Raw genomic sequence first — 22,463 nt, forward strand, 5'->3', positions numbered from 1 at the left:
ACGCGATATAATCCGTTTTCATATTTTCATCACTTAATAACTAGCGACCCGCCCCGGCTTCGCACGGGTTACACAAAACCTTTACAAATTATACACTAGAACCTTCCTCAAGAATTACTCTATTGACAGGTAAAAACCGCATCAAAATCCGTTGCGTAGTTTTAAAGATCTAAGCATACATAGGGACAGACAGACAGCGGAAAGCGACTTTGTTTTATACTATGTAGTGACTTTGCTAAAAAAAACAAGGAAGCAGTTCACTTATAAGATCAATTTCCAATTGCAACTGTAGCTATGCCAAGAACCTCTTTGGGTCGCTGAGCCATATTAGTTAGTTAGTTAGTTCAATTTTAAACGTTTAATAGGACAGACAGCGGAAAGCGACTGTTTTATACTATGTAGTGACTTTGATAAAAAAACAAGGAAGCAGTTCACTTATAAGATCAATTTCCAATTGCAACTGTAGCTATGCCAAGAACCTCTTTGGGTCGCTGAGCCATATTAGTTAGTTAGTTAGTTCAATTTTAAACGTTTAATAGGACAGACAGCGGAAAGCGACTTTGTTTTATACTATGTAGTGACTTTGATAAAAAACAAGGAAGCAGTTCACTTATAAGATCAATTTCCAATTGCAACTGTAGCTATGCCAAGAACCTCTTTGGGTCGCTGAGCCATATTAGTTAGTTAGTTAGTTCAATTTTAAACGTTTAATAGGATCGCATTGCGTAGGGTAAACTCGCATTATTTGGTGACACGCCTAATTCGGTGATACAAGTATTGAAGCATGACACTCAGGTAAGCTAGTGAATTAGGGCCTTTTAAATGGGCCTCACGGCAAAGCCGCCGAAGCCGTGAAGCCGTGAGATCCCATTTAAAAAGCCCTAATTCACTAGCTTTCCTGAGTGTCATGCTTCAAAACTTGTATCGCCGAATTAGGCGTGTCACCAAATAATGCGAGTTTACCCTATGTTCAGTCTCTCACGGGCACACGCGTAAAGCAAATATATTGTTATATACTTGTTTCCTTTTTGCTATTATTCACGAAAATTGACATTAACATTGACATTTCCAGCGACAAAAGAATCCGAGATTCGAGTTATTTTCCGCGTGTAAGCTTCATTATGTGAGTAAAGCTCGTTTACAGAGTATGTAGTCCCTAATATATCTCTAGAGCTTTATTGTGCAAAAGCTCAGAGCTACGAGTATTCCCTGTTGGCAGCAAAATGAACTTTTCTAAATTGTCTCATTCTAAAGCTTGGCTGGCACGCGCTTTAAGGCTGTATTAACGTAACGTTTTGTGACTGAAGTTAAAACTTTCGAATTTAATACTAAATATACTGGATATTATTACCTAATTACCACATATAACTCAGGAACAAATATCTGCGATGAAAACACAACTAAATGCCCTTATCAGGATTCAAACCCGGGCCCTCCTGCTTCGTAGGCAGGGTCACTACCGACTACGCTAGGAGGCCGTTAAAAAAGAACAACTATGTGTGGATTTATGTCGGAATACGGCAAAGGAGGTGCCGAATTTAACCAAATGAATGAATTTGCAATTCCAAAGCTCTTTTGGAAGTGATAAATTAGTACTAGGCACTGACTATCGATTTGGGGGTATGAATAGAACTTAAGAGCGCTTGTTTTTGAACGAGTGTTATTGGAAGTTCAACAAATACGAGTTCTAGTTATCCAAACATGTAAATGCGGACTCATCTTTAGGTTTTCTTATAGTAAACACATTCTCTGCAGCACGGCACACGGTTGATCCGACCCAGTAAAAGTGTGATAATTATAAAGTTACACTAACTGTTTTTATTTGTTAGTATGTTAAATTTGATTAAAAGATTATTACTGAAATTCACGCACTTACACACATATCCAGAATAAACAAGAATATTACCTAAACTAACAGTGGCAAGTATTTATTTCTTAAGATTATCGCGATATCGTAGAAAATCATAGGTACTTTTCATGAAAACCTATTTTCACTGAACTGCAAAAAAACAAAATTTATTTGTTTCTATAAAACCACTTTCCATCCATCCATTCATGTACAGACTACGTTACTTCTAACTTCTGTTCCTGTGATTTAATACAGAATACTGATGTAATAAAATTTCTTGTTTTTTATTAGTTGAAAAACTGAACTTCAACAACCACATTCACAAACTCTCTGTTAGAATAAGAAAATCCATATTTATTCTTAAAAAGCTCCGTAATACTGCCGATGATTCTGTACTTAAATTAGTTAAGTTGTTAGTAATTTCTCACACAATAAAAATGACATCAACATGTGCGAAACGGCAATTAGCAAGTCAAATGCGGTTTCCACCTATTCGTCATAGTTAACAACAACCTGCGGAACTGATGCAAATGTGGACATTTTATTCAACGTTGGGGAAATGATTACTTAGGAGTGTCCCATAACAGCCGTAAGTTATTGTAAACTATAATTTAGCTTTAAAACTACCTCCGACGTTTGGAAGACAACAGTCTCGTGGAATTGATCTTGAAAAATTGGCTAATCTAACATCTTCTTCGTTTAACTTCGTTTGAACTTAATATTGTCTTCGGTTACCGCGATGAAATAAAACTATGAAAACGGATTATATCGGATTATATATAGGGTCGGCAACGCGCGTGTAATATCTCCGGTGTTGCAGGCGTCCATAGGCTACGGTAACTGCTTACCATCAGGCGGGCCGTATGCTTGATTGCCACCGACGTGGTATAAAAATAATAATATCGCGTATATTAAATTTATAATACATCCCGAAGTTTCGAACCCTTTACAGCGTTCGACGTCAACGGGTGACTGGGGAAAATCTACAATGTTCAAAAATACCCACATACAAAATCAGTTCATAAGGCTAGTTATACAATACAACTATTTTCAAGTAAAGCTTTATGCGATAAAGCTACGCCGGCTCTAACCCTACACCCCTGACCCGAGAAGATTTAATTCCCTCCTAAATTTTAGGAGGGTATCCCAATATGGGACCTGCAAGAAACTCGGCGGGACACATCTTTTCAAAACATATTATACTCAAAATATCCAACATCATCCAACACAAAGGTATCCCAGTCTATGTCTCGCTTGACAACGAAACGTCGGGATGTATTTATAAATTCAATATACGCGATATAATCTCATGAACTTCTTCGTTTAAAAAACGGCTTTCATCAAATGTATTATGATTTCCTAAATGTCAAAAGTGTGCTTGTAGAGACGTTGCTCGGGATTCGCTTTTTAGATTTATGTGATAATTGGTCTTTAGAAATAGCACACATGGATTTTCCAGGTATTGACTAAAGGATGACTCACGCTAAACCGGGCCGGGCCCGGGCCGAGGCGTCCGACATGTCACTTTCTATGACGGCTGATCGGTGATCACGTGGTGCTTTCGAGCAAAGCACCCGAAGCTTCGGGCCGGGCCCGGTCAGGTCTAGCGCAAGTCATCCTTAAGGAATGATGGTTTAAACGCTTTGAAAGCTTCATTATATGCGATTAAATTCCGTTAAGTTAATAATAATGTGTAAAAATCGTAAAAGTTTAAATCAGTGAATTGGCAGACAAGTTTGGAATTTGTGTAGATAGAATAAATTAATTGACCATACACTATTAAACTGAAATCAAACATCAAACAGCGTGTTATAAATCGAACACAAACATTATTGACGGGTAACCGCTCTGTAATATCCACTCATTCCCGTTGCTCACGGAATATAGGCGAGTCATTTTAGGCTGCGTTTCGACCAAAGATTTGTTGCGAGGGATGTGTTTTTAAGAACCAATCGCATCACTGAACACTGATCCAGAAAAACAAATGAAGTGATTCTATTGGTTTTTAAAAACACATCCCTCGCAACAGTGTTGGCCGTAATTGTTAATTTTAATTAACCATTGATCAATTTTATTAACCATTAGTTCCGCCATTAACCAATTGCATTAAAGTTAATTCGGATTAAAGTTAATTCGGATTAAATTTTTGAGACGTTAATGGCCATTGAAGTTAATTCGGATTAACTTTAATTCGGATTAACTTCAATGGCCATTAAAGTTTCAAAAAATTAATTAGAATTACTCTCAATTGCATTAACGTCTAATAAAATTACATTCGTGATATTTTAAAATGAGACAGCAAAATGACCCTGACTGAACCCTGGCAGTAGTAGCAGTACCTACCTACTACCTAGTAGAATTCTGGTTTGGTGCAACACAGACATACGCGGTTTTGGTCATTTAAATCGTCTTGATGAGCACTTCGGAGAGCCGTACCCATGATAGAGCTGATGCTGAACCCTGGCAGTACCTAATGGATCTAAGGTTTGGTGCAACATAGGCACACGCTGTTTTAGTCATCCGACTCGTCTTGATGAGCACTTAGGAGAGCAGTACCCATGATAGAGCTGATGCTGAACCCTGGCAGTACCTAGTGGATCTAAGGTTTGGTGCAACATAGGCACACGCTGTTTTAGTCACCCGACTCGTCTTGATGAGCACTTAGGAGAGCAGTACCCATAATGGAGCTGATGCTGAACCCTGGCAGTACCTAGCGGAACTAAGGTTTGGTGCAACATAGGCACACGCTGTTTTAGTCATCCGACTCGTCTTGATGAGCACTTAGGAGAGCAGTACCCATGATAGAGCTGATGCTGAACCCTGGCACTACCTAGTGGATCTAAGGTTTGGTGCAACATAGGCACACGCTGTTTTAGTCACCCGACTCGTCTTGATGAGCACTTAGGAGAGCGGTACCCATGATAGAGCTGATGCTGAACCCTGGCAGTACCTAGTGGATCTAAGGTTTGGTGCAACATAGGCACACGCTGTTTTAGTCACCCGACTCGTCTTGATGAGCACTTAGGAGAGCAGTACCCATAATGGAGCTGATGCTGAACCCTGGCAGTACCTAGTGGATCTAAGGTTTGGTGCAACATAGGCACACGCTGTTTTAGTCACCCGACTCGTCTTGATGAGCACTTAGGAGAGCAGTACCCATGATAGAGCTGATGCTGAACCCTGGCAGTACCTAGTGGATCTAAGGTTTGGTGCAACATAGGCACACGCTGTTTTAGTCACCCGACTCGTCTTGATGAGCACTTAGGAGAGCGGTACCCATGATAGAGCTGATGCTGAACCCTGGCAGTACCTAGTGGATCTAAGGTTTGGTGCAACATAGGCACACGCTGTTTTAGTCACCCGACTCGTCTTGATGAGCACTTAGGAGAGCGGTACCCATGATAGAGCTGATGCTGAACCCTGGCAGTACCTAGTGGATCTAAGGTTTGGTGCAACATAGGCACACGCAGTTTTAGTCACCCGACTCGTCTTGATGAGCACTTAGGAGAGCAGTACCCATGATAGAGCTGATGCTGAACCCTGGCAGTACCTAGTGGATCTAAGGTTTGGTGCAACATAGGCACACGCTGTTTTAGTCACCCGACTCGTCTTGATGAGCACTTAGGAGAGCAGTACCCATAATGGAGCTGGTGCTGAACCCTGGCAGTACCTAGCGGAACTAAGGTTTGGTGCAACATAGGCACACGCTGTTTTAGTCATCCGACTCGTCTTGATGAGCACTTAGGAGAGCAGTACCCATGATAGAGCTGATGCTGAACCCTGGCACTACCTAGTGGATCTAAGGTTTGGTGCAACATAGGCACACGCTGTTTTAGTCACCCAACTCGTCTTGATGAGCACTTAGGAGAGCGGTACCCATGATAGAGCTGATGCTGAACCCTGGCAGTACCTAGTGGATCTAAGGTTTGGTGCAACATAGGCACACGCTGTTTTAGTCACCCGACTCGTCTTGATGAGCACTTAGGAGAGCAGTACCCATGATAGAGCTGATGCTGAACCCTGGCAGTACCTAGCGGAACTAAGGATTGGTGCAACATAGGCACACGCTGTTTTAGTCATCCGACTCGTCTTGATGAGCACTTAGGAGAGCAGTACCCATAATGGAGCTGATGCTGAAACCTGGCAGTACCTAGCGGAACTAAGGTTTGGTGCAACATAGGCACACGCTGTTTTAGTCATCCGACTCGTCTTGATGAGCACTTAGGAGAGCAGTACCCATGATAGAGCTGATGCTGAACCCTGGCACTACCTAGTGGATCTAAGGTTTGGTGCAACATAGGCACACGCTGTTTTAGTCACCCGACTCGTCTTGATGAGCACTTAGGAGAGCAGTACCCATGATAGAGCTAATGCTGCACCCTGGCAGTACCTAGTGGATCTAAGGTTTGGTGCAACATAGGCACACGCTGTTTTAGTCATCCGACTCGTCTTGATGAGCACTTTGGAGAGCAGTACCCATGATAGAGCTGATGCTGAACCCTGGCACTACCTAGTGGATCTAATTACAAATTATATACCACTAATTATTTTATCAATTATAAAAATTAAGTCTTATTTTATACATAATGATACAGATGTAGTGCATAATTGTTTACCATCGTATTTTCGCGGAAACGCACGAACGTGTCTTGCTATTTCAGTCAGTCTCAGTACAAAAATACTGAGGTTGACAGAAGTAGCATGACAAATACGAACGTTTCCGTGAAAATACGACGACAAACACTTATGCACTACATCTGTATCATTATGTATAAAATAAGACTTAATTTTTATAATTGTTAAAATAATTAGTGGTATATAATTTGTAATACATTTTTTTAAATAAATAAATAAATAATGATAAATAAATATGTTATTTTAATTTATCCCTGTAAGGATTCCGATTTAGTTCATAAATACAAACATATTCTTTCATATCTTACATAATATTGCATGACCATGACATTGGTAATCATGATCAGTTAACACTTTCAGTGCCAAGAACCCGATAGTCGGGTTCATTTTGTTATTGAAATGGGGCGCTTGGCGCTGAAAGTGTTGAATAATACAAAAATTTACAAAACATTGATTAGGCAGCACTTTTGTTACTATTCCCATCAACTTAATAAAAAAAGATGAACCAAAACAGCGCGTGAATAGATTGGACCATACCTGAGTCCTAGTAAGTACCTCTAGGTACTTACTAGGACCTACTGCTTACTGCCATAAGTATATGTTATCTATCTTATGAGTATCTCAAGATAATATTCAAATATTGCGCTCCCAAGTGCTCATTAGAACGAGTGAGATGACCATAACAGCGTGTGCCTATGTTGTACCAAACCTTAGTTCCACTATGTACTGCCAGGGTTCAGCATCAGCTCTATCATGGGTACTGCTCTCCTAAGTGCTCATTAGAACGAGTGAGATGACCATAACAGCGTGTGCCTATGTTGTACCAAACCTTAGTTCCACTATGTACTGCCAGGGTTCAGCATCAGCTCTATCATGGGTACTGCTCTCCTAAGTGCTCATCTAGACGAGTCGGGTGACTAAAACAGCGGGTGCCTATGTTGCACCAAACCTTAGATCCACTAGGTACTGCCAGGGTTCAGCATCAGCTCTATCATGGGTACTGCTCTCCTAAGTGCTCATCAAGACGAGTCGGACGACCTAAACAGCGCGTGCCTATGTTGCACCAAACCTTAGATCCACTAGGTACTGCCAGGGTTCAGCATCAGCTCTATCATGGGTACTGCTCTCCTAAGTGCTCATCAAGACGAGTCGGACGACCTAAACAGCGCGTGCCTATGTTGCACCAAACCTTAGATCCACTAGGTACTGCCAGGGTTCAGCAACAGCTCTATCATGGGTACCGCTCTCCTAGGTGCTCATCAAGACGAGTCGGGTGACTAAAACAGCGTGTGCCTATGTTGCACCAAACCTTAGATCCACTAGGTACTGCCAGGGTTCAGCATCAGCTCTATCATGGTTACTGCTCTTCTAAGTGCTCATCAAGACGAGTCGGGTGACCTAAACAGCGCGTGCCTATGTTGCACCAAACCCTAGATCCACTAGGTACTACCAGGGTGCAGCATCAGCTCTATCATGGGTACCGCTCTCCTAAGTGCTCATCAAGACGAGTCAGATGACCAAAACAGCGCGTGCCTATGTTGCACCAAACCTTAGATCCACTAGGTACTGCCAGGGTTCAGCATCAGCTCTATCGTGGCCACCGCTCTCCTAAGTGCTCATCAAGACGAGTCGGGTGACTAAAACAGCGGGTGCCTATGTTGCACCAAACCTTAGATCCACTAGGTACTGCCAGGGTTCAGCATCAGCTCTATCATGGGTACTACTCTCCTAAGTGCTCATCAAGACGAGTCGGACGACCTAAACAGCGCGTGCCTATGTTGCACCAAACCTTAGATCCACTAGGTACGGCCAGGGTTCAGCATCAGCTCTATCATGGGTACTGCTCTCCTAAGTGCTCATCAAGACGAGTCGGACGACCTAAACAGCGCGTGCCTATGTTGCACCAAACCTTAGATCCACTAAGTACTGCCAGGGTTCAGCATCAGCTCTATCATGGGTACCGCTCTCCTAAGTGCTCATCAAGACGAGTCGGGTGACTAAAACAGCGTGTGCCTATGTTGCACCAAACCTTAGATCCACTAGGTACTGCCAGGGTTCAGCATCAGCTCTATCATGGGTACTGCTCTCCTAAGTGCTCATCAAGACGAGTCGGATGACTAAAACAGCGTGTGCCTATGTTGCACCAAACCTTAGATCCACTAGGTACTGCCAGGGTTCAGCATCAGCTCTATCATGGGTACTGCTCTCCTAAGTGCTCATCAAGACGAGTCAGATGACCAAAACAGCGCGTGCCTATGTTGCACCAAACCTTAGATCCACTAGGTACTGCCAGGGTTCAGCATCAGCTCTATCGTGGGTACCGCTCTCCTAAGTGCTCATCAAGACGAGTCGGGTGACTAAAACAGCGGGTGCCTATGTTGCACCAAACCTTAGATCCACTAGGTACTGCCAGGGTTCAGCATCAGCTCTATCATGGGTACTGCTCTCCTAAGTGCTCATCAAGACGAGTCGGACGACCTAAACAGCGCGTGCCTATGTTGCACCAAACCTTAGATCCACTAGGTACTGCCAGGGTTCAGCATCAGCTCTATCATGGGTACCGCTCTACTAAGTGCTCATCAAGACGAGTCGGGTGACTAAAACAGCGTGTGCCTATGTTGCACCAAACCTTAGATCCACTAGGTACTGCCAGGGTTCAGCATCAGCTCTATCATGGGTACCGCTCTCCTAAGTGCTCATCAAGACGAGTCGGATGACTAAAACAGCGTGTGCCTATGTTGCACCAAACCTTAGACCCACTAGGTACTGCCAGGGTTCAGCATCAGCTCTATCATGGGTACCGCTCTCCTAAGTGCTCATCAAGACGAGTCGGGTGACTAAAACAGCGTGTGCCTATGTTGCACCAAACCTTAGATCCACTAGGTACTGCCAGGGTTCAGCATCAGCTCTATCATGGGTACTGCTCTCCTAAGTGCTCATCAAGACGAGTCGGATGACTAAAACAGCGTGTGCCTATGTTGCACCAAACCTTAGATCCACTAGGTAGTGCCAGGGTTAAGCATCAGCTCTATCATGGGTACTGCTCTCCTAAGTGCTCATCAAGACGAGTCGGGTGACTAAAACAGCGTGTGCCTATGTTGCACCAAACCTTCGATCCACTAGGTACTCCCAGGGTTCAGCATCAGCTCTATCATGGGTACCGCTCTCCTAAGTGCTCATCAAGACGAGTCGGGTGACTAAAACAGCGTGTGCCTATGTTGCACCAAACCTTAGATCCACTAGGTACTGCTAGGGTTCAGCATCAGCTCTATCATGGGTACTGCTCTCCTAAGTGCTCATCAAGACGAGTCGGGTGACTAAAACAGCGTGTGCCTATGTTGCACCAAACCTTAGATCCACTAGGTACTGCCAGGGTTCAGCAACAGCTCTATCATGGGTACCGCTCTCCTAAGTGCTCATCAAGACGAGTCGGGTGACTAAAACAGCGTGTGCCTATGTTGCACCAAACCTTAGATCCACTAGGTACTGCCAGGGTTCAGCATCAGCTCTATCATGGGTACTGCTCTCCTAAGTGCTCATCAAGACGAGTCGGATGACTAAAACAGCGTGTGCCTATGTTGCACCAAACCTTAGATCCACTAGGTAGTGCCAGGGTTCAGCATCAGCTCCATTATGGGTACTGCTCTCCTAAGTGCTCATCAAGACGAGTCGGGTGACTAAAACAGCGTGTGCCTATGTTGCACCAAACCTTAGATCCACTAGGTACTCCCAGGGTTCAGCATCAGCTCTATCATGGGTACCGCTCTCCTAAGTGCTCATCAAGACGAGTCGGGTGACTAAAACAGCGTGTGCCTATGTTGCACCAAACCTTAGATCCACTAGGTAGTGCCAGGGTTCAGCATCAGCTCTATCATGGGTACTGCTCTCCTAAGTGCTCATCAAGACTAGTCGGATGACTAAAACAGCGTGTGCCTATGTTGCACCAAACCTTAGTTCCGCTAGGTACTGCCAGGGTTCAGCATCAGCTCCATTATGGGTACTGCTCTCCTAAGTGCTCATCAAGACGAGTCGGGTGACTAAAACAGCGTGTGCCTATGTTGCACCAAACCTTAGATCCACTAGGTACTGCCAGGGTTCAGCATCAGCTCTATCATGGGTACTGCTCTCCTAAGTGCTCATCAAGACGAGTCGGAGGACTAAAACAGCGTGTGCCTATGTTGCACCAAACCTTAGATCCATTAGGTACTGCCAGGGTTCAGCATCAGCTCTATCATGGGTATGGCTCTCCGAAGTGCTCATCAAGACGAGTCGGATGACGAAAACAGCGTGTGCCTATGTTGCACCAAACCTTAGATCCATTAGGTACTGCCAGGGTTCAGCATCAGCTCTATCATGGGTACGGCTCTCCGAAGTGCTCATCAAGACGATTTAAATGACCAAAACCGCGTATGTCTGTGTTGCACCAAACCAGAATTCTACTAGGTAGGTAGGTACTGCTACTACTGCCAGGGTTCAGTCAGGGTCATTTTGCTGTCTCATTTTAAAATATCACGAATGTAATTTTATTAGACGTTAATACAATTGAGAGTAATTCTAATTAATTTTTTGAAACTTTAATGGCCATTGAAGTTAATCCGAATTAAAGTTAATCCGAATTAACTTCAATGGCCATTAACGTCTCAAAAATTTAATCCGAATTAACTTTAATCCGAATTAAATGGCTAATGGTTAATGGCCATTAACCTTTTTAATTGTTAATTTTTAATGGTTAATGGCATTAGCGTTCGGCCAACACTGCCTCGCAACACATTTTTGGTCAAAACGCAGCCTTAGACATACCCCAAGTATAAACTGGGCGTAAAATCATTTGTGATATTTGTAGCAATACAGAAATAAATAATAATGGGAGAGGATCGAGCTGTGAGAAGAGCGTATGTGGGGCACCCGGTGGAAAATGTCCGTCCGGGCTTCCCAGATACCGCTGGAGTGACGAAGCCCTAAAAGACCTGTCTGCCCTCGGAGTACCCAACTGGCGCGAAGTGGCGCAGATTAGGGCAGAGTGGCGATCTCTTGTGTCATATGCCAAGATCCTTTTTGGGTCAGCCAGTAAAGTAGTAGTAATACTTTATGCCATGCCACAGCAGCTGATTCGGCTTGTGAAAATCGAATAGAAAGTATTTTTTTATCAATCTTGCTAAATTATAGGGAGCCCATCTAATTTAACAATTTGTTACGGCTTTGATTTATTTTGATAAGACTTCAAAGATCGCTCGCGGTGATTGGTGTATGCGAAATGAAGTGAAAGTCATTAACCACTAAGGCTATCGTCAATGCCGTATTAAAACCAGTTTAAAGCCATAACAAACTGTTAAATTAGAATTTTAAGGATGCAAACAAATTTTAGTCTGTAGTTTGGTGACCAAACTTTGGTCTACCTGATTCGTTCATTATAAGGACAAAGGTTGATAATGCGAGCGTATTTTATGCTTACTGGTTTTCTAAAGCATCTGATTTGGTCGATTTAAACAGAATATTTACACAGCTAACCCGTATTTTGAAGCTTCTTCTTCTTCTTCTTCAGTCGGTCCCTCAATGCTGAGGATCGTGACTTTCGTGACATCATGTCCTTCTGTTGAAGATCAGGTTCCTCCATAGGCTTCTATTCTTCGCCAAGGGCATGGCCTCGTGCAGTTTTAATTGCATAAGTGCAGTGATTTGAGCACACTAGTAGGAGGAGGGCCCTGAGGTCTGGTGCCTTCAACTTTACCCGTCATTGTAACTCTCTCCAGGCTATCCGAGGAGCGACGTGAAGCTTCACGCGTCACTAATCCATGGTAATACAAAATTAATAACCTATTATTATCCTGTTCATTATGAACGATGCTCCTTGTTTAGATCCAGGGATCGTTACCGGTACAACTTAAAATCAAAATATCACGTAGCATTTGAAATATTTCTTTGACATTGTAGAATGGTATTTAGGTAAGGACAATGAGTTATCAGATCACCTAAATGAAATGGAAAAATATACATAAACAACCGAGATACCGAAATTGAATACCGGTTATGGACCGCGAGCCAGGCGCAAATTTCGTCAGTCATCGCCTCCCTGGCGAAAACTCGTATAGCGGTTAACGGCTATGTATGATGAGCCCTCGTGAACGTCAGCTGCCGCTCCGTTGGTGGGTTGAGGAATGGCAGCTACCGAAACGCGTAACACGGTCTTTCCACCGCGATACGACCGGCTGACGATTTGTTTTATTAACAATAGCATCTAAACTATCATCTGACAAAGTATCAAACTGGAGGCGATGACGCCGATGACTGAAAATAATTTTCTTTTTTACATGTTCATGTGACCAGCTGACGGTCTTTCCACAGCGATACAATCGGCTGACTATTTTGTTTACTCACAATAGCATCTAAACTATCATCTGACAAAGTATCAAGCGGGAGGCGATGACTAAATTTTTTTTTTAGACTTTATTTGCTGCCATTCCTCAACCCACCAACGGAGCGGCAGCTGACGTTCACGAGGGTTCATCATACATAGCCGCTAACCACTATACGAGTTTTCGCCCGGGAGGCGATTGGTCATGGAAATCTGTTCCTGGCCCGCGGTCTATTAATTTGTATGAAAAACATACCGGTATACGATCCCTGTTTAGATGATCTGTTACGCGTGTTATAATTATTACCGTGGAACCGTATCTCACAATTAGGTGAATAATAATTGTGCTATAAGCGAGACTTGATTAAAATAGTTACGAGAGTGAAAAGAAATAATTTTATTACTATTTTTATTTTATTTTTAATACTGCCCGTGTTACATACGTAAAAACTTTTATCATACTTGAAAATCCAATAATTTATAAGAAGAGTACTAACCTAATTACCTATATGTGTACTTATACGGAGTGCGGGGTGCATAGGTACATTGTATTCTGCATTGATATGACTTACAGCCAGGGCTCGAAACCGGTATTTTTTTTAAACCCCGAAATATCCCAATATTTAGAATTTTTTTATGCTCATTATGTAGGACTGAATCATGTATTTAGGAAACAATTTTGCATTATTAAAACGTCCCATTAAAAATGAAATTATAAACAAAAGAACGAAAAAGAACGTAATAATACCGGTATTTTTGTATGGAGCAAATACCGGTATCCGACCCCTGCTTACAGCTAATACAAACGTAAATTTTCTTTTGAGACCAAACCGGAACTCGTAAAAAAATAATTCATTGTAGCATACATACATTTCAACCACATTTTTTGGCGATTCAGAGCTTAGTGTCATTGGAAAATTACTTCCATTAAAGTATCTATCCATCTATTTCTATTACACTATTAAATTAATAATGTTTCTACGCCAGCGACCTCTATAAATATGCGTAAAGTTACTACGAGTTCAGTTATTGCATAGTTCCGCCGATGAATTTTGATTGATCATACATGCGCAATGCCTCGACTCTACGGCATCGTAATTTTTACTAGCGCCGTGATGGAATTTTAAAATAAGTTTACATATATATGAGTTTTTATATATATAGGTGCCTTGGTAGAACCAGAAATTTGTTGATTTACAAACTTAAAATTATGTTATATACGGTAATACGGGGTTATAGGAAATTTCGGGGGGCTTTAGGAAATTTTGGGGTCACTTTGATAGTTTTAAAACGGCCACAAAATTATCATTGTTCATAATTTCCTGAAACTGTTCGTGTAACTAGTTACACTACTAAGTAAATATGTTGATCTACAGTAAAAAGATCCCGCATAAATATATATTATGGCTTAAAAACTAATGTTTCAGTCTAACACTAAAGAATATAATGGTTAAGGTTTCCAGTACCCACGAGGCCGGATTCGAACCGGCGTTTTTTTAGCTGCAAAAGCCCTTGGTAATTTTTATACAATATGTTTCAGCTTAAAGTTTGTAATATAGCGCATTAGTTCAGGAGTGGACGTACGTGGCTGATAGATTGTGTGGTTATCCACTAAAAAAATAGTTAAGTAAATAGTTAAATAATTTCAACAGTTTAATTTTAACTGTGGTTACTCATAGAGTACGTCTGAATGTCTTTAGCCCTTAGGTGCATGATTTAATATTTTTTTGCAAAAAAAAATATATGTGATTAGAAAATGTACGTCAATGATGGGAAAAATAGTAAAAAAAATATATAGTCATATTTTAATTATTTTTTTATAAAAAATCCCTTGGTATCATATTTGATACTCCATGGAGTAAGCACTAAAAAACCTTCTTGTAATTTTAAAGATATTTTAATAATCAACTTTAAATAAAGAATTTAAACAATCAGAAAAACGTTAACTACAAATGGAAGTCATTAAAACAGTCAGAATTCTTCTTTGAGCATAAAAAAACTTACACTTATTGCACTGTACACTGCTGAGTAGTTTGAAACCCTTTTGACATTTCATCCCCTTATCTCCCTTTATTTGAATGTGCCCAATTCCGTCAAACTGTATATCGCGTGAAGGCATATGTTGTAGAATGTTTCTTCGTCACGTTCCTTCTTCATCTTCCTCAAGAGATGCTTGCAGTTCTTCGAGAGTTGGATAAAACTCGAGATCATCTCCGTCAGACTCGGCATCGTCTTCTGATATTTCTCCACCTTCTAACTGTGCCAAATAATTCTTCTATGTCCTTATCTTACAATGCTCTATGACGAACCTTGCTGTAGAAAAAATAAAAACTCATATACACACCCAAACTACATGCCAAATATTAGTAAAATACAAACAAATACAAAAAATGTCACAAGCCGTGCAAGTAGAAAAATAGAGCAGACTGCATGGAGTATCGTTTTTGATACGACGAAAAAAGACGTTATCACATGGAGTATCGTTTTTGATACCAACTTAAAACTCAAAAAAATATTTCAAAGAATACAAATCAAACAAAAATGCATATTATGTAAGATAAATATGAATACCAACCTTACTTGTACAGTTTTTTCTTATTCAAAATATTACGGGATTCACCAGATAAACAATAATTAAAACTTACAAAATTCGCTGTCGGAAAAAGTAACCGCACAAATTGACACTTTTGACATTTAGTTTAAAAATGGATGCACTATGTGGTTGCCAGTTTTTTTTTTAATTAGTATTGGAGCAAAGGTATCTAACTTCGGTCAATAGACCGTGATGATAAAAAAAATATGAATGTTGGTGTGGAAAAAAGATATGGTATCATTTTTGATACCGTATGCACCTAAGGGTTAGTGGTTAAGATAATGATACTTTTACCTAAATTGTTAAATAAGTAATCTCAATAAATACTATAAACGCATGTATTTTACTTTCCTCGTATTTGAAATAAAAAGTAGTGCAGTAAAGGCACCATTTCAGTCTCGGACTATATAGTGCTCTGACTGCGTTCGAGCGCCAAACTACCTCGACTGAAATGAGCGCCTTTCATCCCTTGGTTAACAATCTAGGTACGATTGTTTCATACCTACTTTGATGTTTGAAGTAAAGGCGGGTTATATGTACTCAAATCGATAACTAGTCAGCCCACGCTTATTTACTAAATAATTGGTCAGTAATATACTTAGGTTTAGTTGTGGGTGGATTCGTTAACAAAAAATAACTGCCTGATAAAAATAAGCCTCCAATATTAAAAAAAAACATAATAAGGTTAAAGAATAATTACTAATTAAGCCATAATGTAACGCTCTTTAATAACGCGTTGTTTTCATAATGAGAAATTATACCTATTAAAATTATAAAAATATAATTTAAACCGTCAACTTCACATGTCCGAGTTTGCACACCAACTTCAACTGAATATAAACTCTAAACTCTAACATTTAAGATTCACTTTCCGTCACAGGGCTTCTTCTTTTCACTTGGAATTCATTACCTATGCCGCTGGTTCCTTATTAACCTATATTTTAATTACACTAATTTATTTTAATTTGGTTTCTTTGAGTTATGTCTTGAAATAAACTCATTTAATTATATAGCAATTAGAAATGGAAGACATTTTGGTGGCTGTCGAATTGGGGCTATGTGAATTTTTAACCTAATTAAGACTAATAAGACGGTCCGGGGTGGTACCATAGCCTAGTTTAATTTAGTGGTTAAGATTGACAAAGCCTGTTGCGGATTACATCATTTGTAAGTAGATGACGAGGCCTGTAGCTGATTTGCTTTTGTGTCCACTTGACGAAGCCTGCGTTGCTGATATAACATTAAGACTTAGAATGTGTTATAAGTACTATTTGATAGTTCTTAGGTGTGCTAATTTCATTAGTTACGGTAAAACATGTTTTATTTTTGAGCAAAAGGCAGCTTAAACGATACAGGGACCTATCAGAGATGAACATGGAAGTTTGAGGCGCAGGAAGAACAGGGAGCTAGAGGTGCTATAAATGCCGGTGCCCAATATAATTAGCTAGAATAAAGCCACACGACTCCGCTGATTCGGTCCCCTGGAGAGGATGGGAGAGGATAGGAGTATATGGGGCAACTAGGTGGAAAACGTCCGTCCGAACGTCCCAGATACCGCTGGAGTATCGAAGCTCTAAAAGTCCTGTCAGTCTTCGGAGTACCTTTGGGTCATTGAGCCAGTGAATCTGTCTAATATTATATAGATATAATACCATGTCATCATAAATCGACGATTATGGCAATCGAAATTAAGTATGTAATCATCATATTGTCAGTCAGACTGCAGCAATTCAGTTAGGCACGCACGACCCTCATTTGAGTGAAATCATGTTTACAACCAATATAGCCAAACTCTTAAAATGACCTTTATTTATGCGCGAAATGCCCTGTTAGTCCTCTCAAAAGTCCCATCAGGACCTAAAGGTACAAATTAAGTAGGACTATAAAACTTCGATCGGCTTCCAGGCCATTACCATCACAAATTCGAACGTCGGAGTAAGAATGACCCTTTATTGGTGCACGTAAGCACTGAAAATTCATGTCAAAATCTTATTACAACAATAACAAATCAAGTTGAAATTCAAAAGTTCAAATTTGCTTCCACGCTTCACACATTTGAACGTCAGAATGTTTTCCAAAACATTCAAAACTAAACTAAAATGTGTACAATGATGACTCAGCGATTCCCGAATCCGCAAACAGCGAGGCAAATAAATGGCTCATATACCGAACGGGTACGCGGAATGACGTTTTTAGGGTTCTGTTCGACTATGCAATTTGTTTGACTACCTGTCGCTTCATAACGTAATTTTTATTATTATTATAAACTGACCGGCGATTGACCCTAGTCACATCTGATGGAAAGTGAATACAGAGCCTAAAATTGAGCTCACCGGTTGAGTAAATAGCCTATTCACTTTTGCTCTTGCATTAAATAGACCGAGGTCATATTTGTCATTCCGTTCCTAAGCAGTCCGCACCGAAAAAGACGAGGCAAATCGTTTCGTGCTGACAAATGGAATGTTTATAACGAACGGGTGTATTACATTCGCTCCCGCGCCTGGACGTCCGATGATGGAAAAGGGAAGGTGGGATCAGGTCGTGCAGTTCTTGTACGCACTGCCCAGAATGTACGACTCATGTATGTTGGCAATGGAGTATTTAATAATAAATAATAATAATAATAAATAAATATTATAGGACATTCTTACACAGATTGACTAAGTCCGACAGTAAGCTCAAGAAGGCTTGTGTTGTGGGTACTTAGACAACGATATATATAATATACAAATACATAAATACATAGAAAACACCCAAGACTCAGGAACAAATATCTGTGCTCATCACACAAATAAATGCCCTTACCGGGATTCGAACCCAGGACCATCGGCTTCACAGGCAGGGTCACTACCCACTAGGCCAGACCGGTCGTCAAGTATTTGACTTATCAGTCTCGTGCATAAATAACACAAAACCAGTCTAATATAAATATGAAAGTAATTCTGTCTGTCTGTATATTATTTAACTCTTCACGCTTAAATCACAGAAGCGATATAGATAAATTTTACAACACAACAAGAAACGTTAAGAGGCTAGCCGAAATAAGAAAAAAAATGCCCTAAAGATACATCCAGCCGTAAATTGCATGGCGACTTATTGAAAGAATCCATCCATCTATACTAATATTATAAATGCGAAAGTCTGTCTGTCTGTCTGTCTGTGTGTTCCCTCTTCACGCTTAAACCGCTGAATCGATTTAGATGAAATTTGGCATAGAGATAGGTTGAGTCCCTGAGAAGGACATAGGATAGTTTTTATCCCGAAAATCTTCCCTTAAGAAGTAAAGAGCGGGGTGGAATTGAGATAGTTAACGAAGTGCCTGTTAATTTGTGTGCATAATATGCTCAAATTTAGATTGCTATGAGAATTTTTCGAGGCGCTATTCTTACTTTAGCTGCGGTAACTAAGTCCACGCAGACGAAGACGCGGGCAAAAGCTAGTATATTCATATTTTGTCCATGGCATGGATTCCATGCAGCTTGGCAGCTTACTGTATATAGTAATGAGTACAATACTGTGATAGATTTAATGTGGGTTGCACCACGCACAATAACCAGACTTACTAACGTGTCTCTAGAGAGTATACTCTAAAAATTCCGATTGAACAAATTGTAGAAAATGCTCTAACGATGACAGACAGGTTGGTGTAACTAGCCTTTAAAACATATAATTTAAAGCGAGTAAGTAGTTACTATTTAACAAGCTTTTATTTAACTTGTAATGCTGTACTCCCTTTTTGGCGAAATTTATTTCGCCGAATTTCACTTGGCAACCAACTTTTCGCCAAAGTTTAATTTGACAAACCAATCGTTGGCATAACCTTACTTCGCAACCATTTCATTTCCCAACCTTATAGTTGGGAAATGAAAATGACGTACTAGGTTGGGTTAGGTTAGGTTGGCGGCGCGCAGGCATACCGTTGGTTTTTTAGTGGGTAGTGGCGCCTTTTGCCGAGTCCCACATAACCCGCACTTTCTCCCCCGAGGGTGTGGGTATGCATAAAGCATTTTTCCAACGAAAAAAAAAAAAAAAAAGGTTTTATGTAAAGTTGCGACGGCAGTGGCCACCTTTAGCGTCATCGTCCTGACGCAAAAGGAGGCCGCTGAACGAATGCGCGAGGACGACGCCAACTCGCTCCCTCAGCGCCGAAGGAGGCCAGGCAGGCGGCGAAGAGCCTCGCAGCCCGAATGCTGCCACCCTAACAGAAACTGCGTGACAGAATCTGCGAGTGACAGAACCTGCGAGTGATGGGTCGGGAGCCCCATCACTCGCCTGAAGAGGTTTCCGAGCTGGAAGGCCCTCAAGTGTTCCGAGGTGCCTTCAGCGGAGTAGGCTGCTGGAGCAGCCCCAAATTGATGGGCCCGCAAGGGCAACGCCGGCGGGGTCTCGGAGGTCTGCAAAGTTGTTCCCGTAACCCCGCCCAAAAGCGAGCGTCGGAACACCCCAGGGGTTTTAGTCCGTGCGAGTCGGACATACCCACTCGGCCTCTCCCGGGCCGGGTGGAATCCCTAACGGATTTCCCCTGGGTTAAAAAAAAAAATGTAAAGTTGCGAAATGAAATTCGCCCAAATGAGATTTCTGCGATTATTATAACAATTTTCGGCGAAAAGGCAGAGAACCACTTGTAATATTTGTTTTTAATATGCTTGTACGGTTCAAATCTTGCAAGCTATATTGAAACCATTATATTAAAACTTTTTTTACAAGCTTTTATTATACCTAATTTAAATTTCAAGTCCTAAATTTCTGAGCAAAATAATCGTTACTATAATCTCAAACGGTAGACTAAATTGAACCGTCAACGAATTTAACTCTTGAATGCAATCCGTAAAGATCGCCCGCGGTTACCGAATTAAGTGATCCTGTCAGAAGACTTATTGGATAAAACCGAAATTTACCGCTGAGCAAATTTCAAGTGGGATTGCAGATTCCAGATAGGATTTAGTCAATTAGTGTGGACAATTTCCCTCAGGATGAGTTTTACGCGCCCTTAAACACTAGCGACTGCGTCAACTAAAAACAGATTGCATCTCCCTTACACTAATGCGAATACTAGGGAGCATTGTAAGTTAGGTTACGCAGCTGCTAGCGAATTTGTCAATGTCAAACTCGAAGTAAGGATTCAGTTCTACACAAGGCACATTTTGAAATAAGTACCCGTACCATGAGTCACTGACAGTGTCAAGACTGACATATATGCTGACGTCTACGTAATTTACTTTCTATACATCTCGCTCGCACTAATATGCGAGTACGAGCGTGATGCATAGAAAGTAAGTTACGTCTCGATAGCGTTTATGTCAGTGACAAACTGGTGGTAGCCACAAACCCAAGTAGCAAAGTGACGTCAGCGACGTCGTAGTGACGTAACAATGACGTGATTATGACGCCATAAAGACGTCGCTGACGTCATAATGACGTATAAATGCTACCTGGAAAGTAGTATTTGACGTTAAACGTATAAGATTTCACGTAAGTTATATATACTAAACACATGTTTAACATGAACAATGAACATTCAAGTAACATACTATGTCTGGTACTATTTTTTTTGCTAGAAATTGTGATACAAAATATCTACTCGCTGTATATTTTGGATAACAATTTTTAGCAACGAAACCTAGTACCAGACATAGATAAAATGTTACATGGACCCGGGTATGTCCTTAAACTACGTCCAAAAGAGAGGTATGGGCACTGTGAATGACATCTCGCTTTGTGTGGTAGGGCACAGGACAGCGGATGTCATTCCAGATCTAGAGCAGAGCCCAACTGGGGAGGTACCTCCACCTTACAGAAAACCGCAGCCAAATAACACTAGACCCTACTAATAGTGTTGTGTTCCTGCCGGTGAGTAAGGTTGCCAGAGCTCGAGGGAGAGGAGTGTTAGGGTCGGCAACGCGCATGTAACTCCTCTGGAGTTGCAGGCGTACATAGGCTATGGAGACTGCTTAACATCAGGCGGGCCGTATGCTTGTTTGCCACCGACGTAGTAAAAAAAAAACATGTGTCAAGTAATTCAAGCAAATATGTCATTTTAATGAGAGCGTAAATTTGATTAAATAGTAGCGGCTTTTTTGGCTGCGGGTTCGTGTGACTCGAAATAAATTTTCGGTTGATCTAATATTTAAAGCAACACCCCTTATAGACAAAAAGTCAAGAAAACCTTGAGATATAAAAATTCTAAATCACAACCTTCTACCTACCTATTTTTCATTATTCAATATCACGGAACCTCACACTTCTAATGCAATTCAGGCCCATTTCTCATGGCACATCAAATCGTACGAAAAGCGAAAGGAACGCCATTTTTGTGTGAGCATTAGCATTCGGTGACAGGTGCGATTGGTACCGTACCGACCCTTATCGGTATAACATGTTTTTTATTCGACAATACTAGATCGAAGTCAGATTAATAAAGAATGTTAAGCCAATATACGTTACGAGTATTATATAACTATAAATAGATTAAACTCATGAAAACATAATGAGCACAAATAATACTTTCATGTTTATTTCATCGTCTACGAATAAATCTAGTTTGTTGAGTAATTTTCGCCATCCATTCATCTTTGTTGTCTTTAGTTTTCAAGCTGGCCGTTAAGGCTTACTCATGGTCTATTGTAAGTAACACCTCACGTACTACTTATCTGCTTAAAAAAAAGTTTCGGTCACTTTAACCGGTTATTGAATTACATGTCCAATGGACATTGCAATAAGATTCAAAATGAATCAAAAAATAACTTGTGATTTCTTGTGTGGTCCCTCTACGGTTACTAAGTGCCGGCGAGTCGAACACTACAGAACCAGTCTAAAATATGTCATGTCATCGAACAAATGCGCGTTATCGGAGAGCGCACTTACACTGGTTTTTAGAGCTTTGGACTAACCCGCGCTCAAGTGCCAATTAGAATTATTTTTTTGCAGTAGCCCGCACGTTTACTTACTTAACAATAGACAAAGGATTAGCCGTTCGGGGCCAGAGCTACAAAACGAACGACTATTCCGGTGTGCGGGAGCTCGTTAGCTTGTGC

The 22,463-nt window shown here is 41.0% G+C and overlaps 1 protein-coding gene across 1 annotated transcript in view; it reads right to left on the bottom strand.

Moving 5' to 3' along the window:
* LOC134748763 (limbic system-associated membrane protein-like) overlaps nt 1-22,463 on the bottom strand; it is an 88,920-nt gene that overhangs the window by 61,932 nt on the left and 4,525 nt on the right. The window lies entirely within an intron of this gene.

This window comes from Cydia strobilella, chromosome 17 (genome assembly GCF_947568885.1).
Source record: "Cydia strobilella chromosome 17, ilCydStro3.1, whole genome shotgun sequence".
Lineage (NCBI taxonomy): Eukaryota > Metazoa > Arthropoda > Insecta > Lepidoptera > Tortricidae > Cydia > Cydia strobilella.